Here is an 8,011-nt window from a genome sequence, read left to right on the forward strand (position 1 = left end):
CGATCATTAGGACACAGAACACTAAACTTCTGCTTAACGGCTTTGCTAATGTAACTTGAAGAATTACCTCGTGTTTATAAGTTAAGTGATGGTGCAAGGTGGCTATAAATTGGGAACTCAGTCGTCTGAACTGGTCTGCTGAAGGCCGGAATCTAAAAGGTTGGCTATAAATCTAGCGCAGTCTGAAAGCTGTGCTGAAGGCTGAAGCTTGAGTGATATGCTGGAACGACAGTGGAACAGTTTGGTCCTTCATTCAGGAACCAAGTTAACATTTTCGTGAGCAGTAAGTAACGGCCACAGAAATAGAAATAGGAGGCATAGGGAATTGAAACTTTGTATTGCCCAGGAACTCCATGCCTATATTGTTCGAGTTTGCAGGTCAGACTCTATCAACTCGGTCTGATCGATGTGTAGAGGGAGTGTAACAATGGTGTCAGGACACTCACGTCAGTAATGTTCATGACAATTCCCTCGGTGCCAATAAAACTTTATTTGGTTCCTTTGTAGCCCCTAAAATGGTTCTATTTCATTCAAAGCCATGACTTCAAAATTGTGTCCCTTAATAGTCACAAATTCTGTGTTTTTCCGGGTACCATTAATGCAAGACATATTGGCTTCATGGAAAATGGCATTTGTGCTCCTATTACACTGACCTAAGGTGCCCACTACTCACATTTGTCCCTCATCTGGCTTCTCCTCTCCTCTCCCCATCTGGCTTTTCCCCCAAATCTAATAGGATTATTGTACAACTAGCGTCTTATCAAATTATAGCTAGCGTATTGTACACACTATACTTGTACATGGCTCTATATATATGAAGGCACCCCTCACAATAGGTGTGTGGTGATTCTCCCAAACCTCTAACGCCTAGGTTCTCTTTCTGCTTCTCCTCTCCTTCCTCACACCGCCGATCCACGGCTGTGCCGCACCCTCACCCCACCTCGAGCGTCGCAATCCTCTCCCCGCGCGCGCCCATTCTCTCCCTCATGCTCCCTTGCTGGCGTGTCCTTCCTCCTCCTTGCGGCACGAATCCTCCCTTCCCCTACCTCCAGCCAGTCCCTCTCACTACGCCAGATTTGCACATCACTGCCGGCATCATCACTGCCGGATTTGTGAGAACCGGCAGTGATGTACTTTCACTGCCGGTTATGAGCTTGAAAATGAAAAAATGATTGGGGCTGGGCTAAAACCGGTAGTGAAGGACCACATCACTGCCGGTTTGCGGTTTGAACCGGCAGTTTTTTGGCGGGCACTCATCACTGCCGGTTCAAGCCACAAACCGGCAGTGATTGTGCTCTATCACTGTCGGTTCTAGCCAAGAGCCGATGGTGATAAGCCTACTGCATAAAAAGGTTGCAACCGTCCTCTTCTTCCTCCCCTCTTCCATCCCGAGAACAGAGGCGCGCTTTTGGGCCCTTCCCTCCATTATTGCGGCTGCTCTTCACCATGAAGCTAGTGCTTGGATTTTGAAGAATGGCTTGATCTTTTTGCTTTAAGGTTAGTAACAAACATCCACTCCTTTGATTTTGTTGCTTAATTAGCTTCGTTTTGATGGCTACATTGCTTTTGTTGCTTAATTAGCTTCGTTTTGATGGCTACATTGCTTGATTCTCATTCTAGTTCTTTCTCCATTCTAGAGAGCACTTTTCCAATTGGACATTTGTGTAAGGCTCAAATTGTGGTGAATCCATCATCCAAAAGGTTGGTGTCTATGAATACATTTAAATTCCTAGCTAATTATTCCATGGTGGTCAAGATCATCATTGTTAGTATGTGATGCTATATTTAGTTCTTAGAAGTAGAGTAGAATAGTTGTTCTTCAATATTGTGCAATAATTGTTTTTTACTACGATTTTCACTCCCCACCTCATCCGGAGCCATCACCCCCGAGAAGACAGAGGTCTCCTTCTATTCCTCCTCGTCCGACTCCACCTTCATCAGCCCCGAGAAAAGAGACTCCTCCTCCTCCTCCTCCTCCTCGTTCGACTCCATCTTCATCAGCACCGGGAAAACAGAATTCTCGTCGTCATCCTCCTCCTCCACCTCAGCCCCAAACAAGATCAAGGACATCCTCGCAGTCGAAGAAAAGGTCCTTGGATTCGGTCGCTAATGCTCCCAAAGTGGACCAACAGAAAAAAGGCCGTTCAGTGGCAGCATTACCTCCTTGATGGAAGAAAAATTTACAGCACACATCAAGAAGGAAGATTGTATTAGTTTCTTCAATCTCTGTGCCTCACTGCCTTCGTTTATGTTGAAGTCCGAATTCGAAAGGCAAACACAGAATAAATACGCTACAACAAGAGACGAAGAAATACACAATAAAGATTTAAGGAACATACAGAAGTACGTCGAAGACAACCCAGGATTAACCATGGAAGAGGCCACGACCATCTATTATGATGTACAAGGGACGGCAACACCAGCAATAAAGTATGTAAGGGGCAATTTTTTCGTTCCCAATCATGAGTTTAAAATCTGACAACATATATGCACCATTTACATGAATATTACATGGCTCAAGCAACAGAGACGGACAGCTTTGGTTTTGAGGTTATTATCCGTTCGCCACATGTTTTCAATTATCCTGAAGAAGAGAAGTTCGATGTCGAGTGGGAGTGCTTGTTTCAGCTATACCAGAAACGCGATCTCGATGTTCAACTATTGACGCTGTGGACTATGTAAGTACCCTACACGCATGATATTACAATTAACTACTCTCTCGAGACACAAATTGTTAACTTTTGGGCACTTTCCATGATTTTATGTAGGTGTATAGCAAAATTTTGCATTCTAAAAAGCAAATGGGATTACATAAGCTTTGAAAGGATCAAGATGCCCAAGAGGGGGGTTAATTGGGCTAATTCTAAATTTTCTTGCAATAATTAAATCCTACGGTTAGCCCAATTAACCCCTTGTGCCTAGAAAAGTGTTTCTATTAATCTAACGCACAATGGACTTGCAACCTATGTTCCAAACTTACTCTAGCATGGCAATTCTATGAATGTAAAGACAAGTATTGAATTGCTCAAAGTAAATGCTCAAAGTAAATGCTCAAAGTAAATGGAGAGAGAGGAACGCGGCGATGTTTTGCCGAGGTATCGGAGAGTCGCCACTCCCCACTAGTCCTTGTTGGAGCACCCGCGCAAGGGTGTAGCTCCCCCTTGATCCGCACAAGGATCAAGTGCTCTCTACGGGTTGATTCTTCGACACTCCGTCGCGGCGAATCACCCAAAACCGCTCACAACTTGAGTTGGGTCACCCACAAGCTCCGCCGGGTGATCACCAAGCTCCCAATCACCACCAAGCCGTCTAGGTGATGGCGATCACCAAGAGTAACAAGCACGAGCTCTCACTTGACCACTCGAAGCCTAATGAGAACGGTGGATGCACACTTTTGCTACTCTTGATTCACTAATGAGGCTACTCTCTTGGATTCTCAAATCTCAATCACCTCACTAGGACCTTGCTCTTCTTGGCACTCATAAACATGTTTCTCAGCTGTTGAAATGAGCAAAAGTAACTCCACACACGAGTGGAGCTTCTATTTATAAGGCAGCCTGAAAAACGAACCGTTATGTGCCTCTACGGGGTGATCGGACGCTCCGGTCATGTTGACCGGACGCTCCAGTCAGTTCAACCTGCATTCTAGTGTTTAAGTGTTGACCGGACGCTGGCAGGGTCCGATCACCACTGAACGGACGTGTCCGGTCGCATTAAACCCTCACTGGATGCTTACTGTACTTGACTGGACGCTGGATCCTCAGGGTCCAGTCAGTATTGACCGGACGCGTCTGGTCGCAGATTTCCTTCTCTGGAACCTTATTGGAGTCGACCGGACGCTGCCTCTCAGCGTCCGATCGCACCGAACGCAATCACCTTGATCAAACGTACTGACCGGACCCTGCGGCCAGCGTCCGATCGCACCGGAGCCAGCGTCCGGTTAGCATTTGACCCTCTATTCACTTTCAACTCTCGAACATATGTGAATGAAGTTTGCTCCATAGGATCATAGGGCTGTTGTGGAGCTACCTAGCGCTAGTTTTAACAAGTGTGCACCACACCTAAGTCACTAGACTCACCTAGGTCAAGCTACCCGTCCGTACCCCCCTTAATAGTACGGCCAAAGGAAAAACAAAGTTCTAAACTACTCTAAGTGTCTCTCTAACTCCAATCGACACTTAGAACTAGTCATCCTTAACCTTGTCGTCCATCCTTTGAAAACCAAAATGATTTCCATCGTAGGGGCATGACCACCTCGATTGCCCAATCGATCTCTATTACCGTGACCTAACTTAATTGCCTCTGCAAAACACATGTTAGTCATAGTAATCTTGTAATGTCATTAATCACTGAAACCCAACAAGGGGCCTAGATGCTTTCAATCTCCCCCTTTTTGGTGATTGATGACAATACCACCTCGAGTATGTGAAAGAGTGAGGTTTTTGTTATGCTTGGTTCATATAAGCTTTTGTCAATAAGAACAAAAGAGTTAGGCAAGCTTATATGACCCAAGACAACACGATGTACTCAAAAGATATGAAATGAGCATGAGTACAAGTAATAAAGCTCATTTGCATCGGAGTATAAACACGGAAGCAAAGCAAATGAGCATTGCACAAGTGATATGACATATAAAGGAATTCAAAATAGGGAGCACACATGTCATAAATCACAATCACGTAGATATCACTATCACATAGATATAATAGTAAACATGGATGCATAATGTATCACACACATAGAACTCCAAATGTATATAATAAGCTAATAATAGATAACTAGCTCCCCCTTAAAGTCGCTCCCCCTGAGTCTACATACTCGAACCCTCTCCCCCTTTGGCGTCAAACACCAAAACCTAAGGGTCGGTCGGCGGGGCTGCAGCGGATGAGCCGGGCGCTGAGGTACGAGGAGCAAGATGAAACTGAGCGCCATCATCATCGGACCCTAAGCTCTATACTAACTGACCCTCTATGGCTGGAAGTGTCTCTGAAGCGGTCTGGGTCTGAGCTGGGGCAGGTGCGGCCTGTGATGCTGCTGGTACATCTGTTGTAGGATCTGAAGAGGCGACAGACGAAGGGAGCCTCTGAGTAGTCACGACGACAGGGGCTGCTATAGAAGGACCGGCGGTATGCATATGTGGTGGTGTAGGCATGCCTGTCAACTCACTGAAGGATGCTCCAAGACTCCTGGAGACTGATGTGTCAGGCACAAATAGCGAGGATGATTGATCCGGTGAGAAGCCCGTATGATATGGTGTGAACTACGGGGCTACCACTGGCGAGGATAACCACTGGGACACCTGTACTGTGGGAGAAGCAAACAGAGCTGGAGGCTGTCCCTGACTCTGAAGCCCACTGGGCTGTACTACTAGAGTCGTCGAAGTGGTGGCAGGCGGAGCAAGCTAGGGTGAAGGCTGTGGCAGTGGAGCCCCAAGTGCTGTTACTACATGCTGCATAAATCCCATAAGCTGCTGCTACATGAGTAACTGCTGCTGATGCATCTGCTGCTGCTGCTGCTGGAGGATCTGCTGCTGTCGCTAGAACTCATCCTAACGAGCCTAAAACTGTGCAAAGTTGCAGCTATCTCCTGAGCCTGTCGTGCCTGATCCTGCTGCATCCGCTCAAGAATAGCAATCAAGGCTGGATCCGTCTACGGTGCAGGTGGAGCTGAGCTAGAACTGCCGGCCTCTACATTATGTCTGCGTGGAGGCATCTAAGGAATCGGCTGGTAGTCATCATCCGAACTGTCACTAGACTCGGTCCTCTCATCCTGAGCCTCAAGCTCCTCCTCCTCAGTAGTGGCTATGCCTCTGATAATCTCGTCCTGCTGAGCTGCTGACTCTATTACATCTGGACGACGGTGAGGCTGAGTGGGAGCCTGTGGTGTGCTATGCCTGATCCTCTGTGCCATGTTATAAGCTGGAAACTCAGTGGTGGCACCTTTGTACTCTGCAACCATCTCAGGGGTCCTAACTTGCACAACCTTAAGCATCAGGAAAGTGATCCAATGTGCATATGGAAGCTGCCTATGACCCTTGAAGCCCTCAGCTATAGTATCCTCCATCTCTGATAGAAGGAGGTCCCAAATATCGAACATTGTCTGCTGCATCAGGGCATTGAGGAGCCAAAGCTGTAGGCGAGTCAGACCCTCTCTGTATCCCAACCTAGGAAGTAGTGTCCTCCCGATGATAACCTCTAGCACTTGAGCTGTAGGAGTAAGGTCACTGGGGTTTCTCCTCGACCCCTCACCAAAGGGCTCCTTGAAGCAATGTCGCACAAGATCAGTAGGGGGCACCAACCCTCCATGAGGACACCTAGGAGGCTCCTGCTGTCCATAACATACCTCATGTAACCTGACAGGCTGCTCCTATAGCCTCAGTATCTCCCTGGCCCTAAAACTCATCACCCTGTAGTCTCTGCCTCTAAATGCAAAGTGTATGAAGTTATGCTGTGGGTCAACATAGAGGGAAGCATAAAACTGCCGAACCCAAGATGGTACATACAGTCCAGTCCGGCCAATCAGATCTATCAGCCCTGGCAAATATGATAAGTAGGGGCGGATATGCTCTCTGGCTGCTGCCACAATAGCCTCAATACTGCAGACTCTCTGAGATCGAAAGACTACCCCACTGTTCAGATATGCATTGTAGAAGTCTTCCTGGAGCGGTGTATAGAAGCCCTCTGCTACTCTCTCATCCCTCCTCGGAGGAAACCACACCTCAAACTCTACAAACCTCAGCTGCCGAACCTGCTTGGCCAAGGTGGCCCTCAAGTCAAGATGTACCACTGGAGGCGGACCCTGTGGTCTAGGCGGTGGACGCGACCCCCTCCACTGTGTCGGCGGCCTCGGTGAGACTAGAGCACGGGTACGACCAGAGCAGCGTAGCTAGGGTGCCTGCTCAGTCTCCTTGGCCTCCTCGACCTGCTGGCCCTCCTGAGTCTCCTGAGCTGGTTGAAGCTCTGCTGGTGGGGGCTGCTGCTGTGGCTCCTGCTGGGACTCCCCCTGAGGCTGAGGCTCCTCAATAGCCAAACGACGTCCTGCCATCATGACAGTCCCAAGTGGACCACCATGAAGACGCTCAGCCTCCTTAACTGCTGCCCTCTGTGCTGGTGTAAGCTACCGATCTACAATGACAACACCACTGCGAGCACCGCCTCTCTCGGCACGCTCTGTGGCCTTAGCGACTGCTGCTGCTCTCGCTGTCTCTGCATCAGGATACTTGCGCTTCTTTGATGTAACCTGCTTCGTCGCCTTGCCTTTGGTTCCTGCAGGCAAGCGAGGCGGGGGCCTCCGATCGTCATCTCCTGGACCACCACCAACGTTCTTGGTGCGAGCCATCTGATCTGACAAGAGAAAAACTGCCGTTGACGAGATCAACTGTCTGCTGACACTTTCGAGGCTTGGCCTCGGTCCGTACTCGCGAGCTTGGCTTTGAGTTAACTGACAACTGCACCTGTCACCTTAACAACACCGACTCGCTGCACGATGGAATAGATGGATATACAAGTGAATACGATATATCTAAAAGATGCGAAACCCTATGAGAGCAAGCAATTTAGATGTGAAATAGAAATGACTGGCTTGCTACCTGACGAACCGGCGATCCGATGAAAAGAAAAGTGACACGTGGGGAACCACCGGAAGACCTAGGGTTAGGGTTCACGATGAGCGGTGAATTGATAGCCCTAGATGCAATTGAAGACAATGCCGTGACGAATTGCAAAGTTGCGGCAAGATTGAAATTTGGATTGCTAGGGCACAAGTAGAGCCTTACCGATGCTAGACGTGGACTGCACTGCCGTTGAGGAGACACGGCGGTGAGGCAAGGAGTGGCTCGGGGAGGTGCAGGCAGCACAGGACAGCAGTGGAGAGCGGCTGAGGTGGCACTCGGTTGCGGTGGCGCGTAGCTATGGTGGCACTCAGTTGCGGCTGCGGTGACGCGCGGTGCTCGGCGCGAGCAGTCGCGGCTGTCGCGCTGGCTGGCGGCGGCGCGTGGAGCTGAACAGTGGCT

This window comes from Miscanthus floridulus, chromosome 14 (genome assembly GCF_019320115.1).
Source record: "Miscanthus floridulus cultivar M001 chromosome 14, ASM1932011v1, whole genome shotgun sequence".
NCBI lineage: Eukaryota > Viridiplantae > Streptophyta > Magnoliopsida > Poales > Poaceae > Miscanthus > Miscanthus floridulus.